Genomic DNA, 1,000 nt, shown 5'->3' on the forward strand with positions numbered 1-1,000 from the left:
GGTGGTGTGACGGGGCACGGGTGGGGTCCCCCAGGGTCTAGGGGTCCCTGCGGGAGGGGCTGGTCCTGCCCTGGCTGCGCAGGGACAGGGACACCCCAGGGCTGACCCTTCCCGGGGCTGAGGCCAGCCCAGGCCCTCAGGGGCTGGGGGGGGGGGGTGGTGGTTCAGGCTTGGGGGGATCCTCTTCCTCCATACCCATGTGCCTGCAGCATATGGGGGGCTGCGTCAGGGCAGGGGGCCCCAGGCAGCAGGAGGCACGGGGGGGGGGGGGGCGCGCTGCACCCTGTCCCCCACCTCCTTCTCACCCCTGTTGTCCCCAGGCTGGAGGACGAGACGCAGAAGCGGGCGGATGCGGAGAAGAGCCTGGTGCTGTTCCGCAAGGTGAGGGGGCTGGGGGGCCTGTGTCCCCCCCCCCCCCGCCCCGGTGCAGTGCCCGTTCCCCCATCCCCTCCCGTGCAGTGCATGCCGGTGATGCCCCACCCTGTGCACGGCCCCTGACCCGGCTGCCCACGCGTGCGAAGGCCCCAGCGATGCCCCGTGCACCGGGTGCCTCCCGTCCTGCACCGCCCCGGGGGGGTGTGTGTGTGTGTGTGTGTGTGTGTGCAGGATGCACCCGCGATGCCCCGCAGCTCAGCCCGGCCTCTCCCGGCAGGACGTGGACAACGCCACGCTGTCCCGCCTGGAGCTGGAGCGCAAGGTCGAGCTGCTGATGGATGAGATCGGCTTCCTGAAGAAGCTGCATGAGGAGGTGGGGGGGGGACCGGGGTGGGGGAGAGCGGGTCGGGTCCATGTGCCGCGGGGGTGACGGCCCGCGTGCCCACACAGGAGCTGCGGGACCTGGAGGTGAGCGCCCCGAGCCCGGCGGCACCGGTGGAGGTGGAGGTCTGCAAGCCGGAGCTGACGGCCGCGCTGCGGGAGATCCGCACCCAGTACGAGAGCATCGCCGTGAAGAACCTGCAGGAAGCCGAGGAGTGGTACAAATCAAAGGTACCCGGGGCCT

At 71.7% G+C, this 1,000-nt stretch overlaps 1 long non-coding RNA gene across 1 annotated transcript; it reads left to right on the forward strand.

The window, feature by feature from the left end:
- Positions 1-319: 319 nt before the first annotated feature.
- Positions 320-988, forward strand: LOC143174071 (uncharacterized). Its single transcript, XR_012997904.1, has 3 exons — positions 320-381; positions 653-748; positions 826-988. It is a non-coding gene; the product is annotated as an uncharacterized LOC143174071 (long non-coding RNA).
- Positions 989-1,000: the final 12 nt, after the last annotated feature.

Source organism: Aptenodytes patagonicus, unplaced genomic scaffold (genome assembly GCF_965638725.1).
Source record: "Aptenodytes patagonicus unplaced genomic scaffold, bAptPat1.pri.cur scaffold_675, whole genome shotgun sequence".
NCBI classification, from domain to species: Eukaryota; Metazoa; Chordata; class Aves; order Sphenisciformes; family Spheniscidae; genus Aptenodytes; species Aptenodytes patagonicus.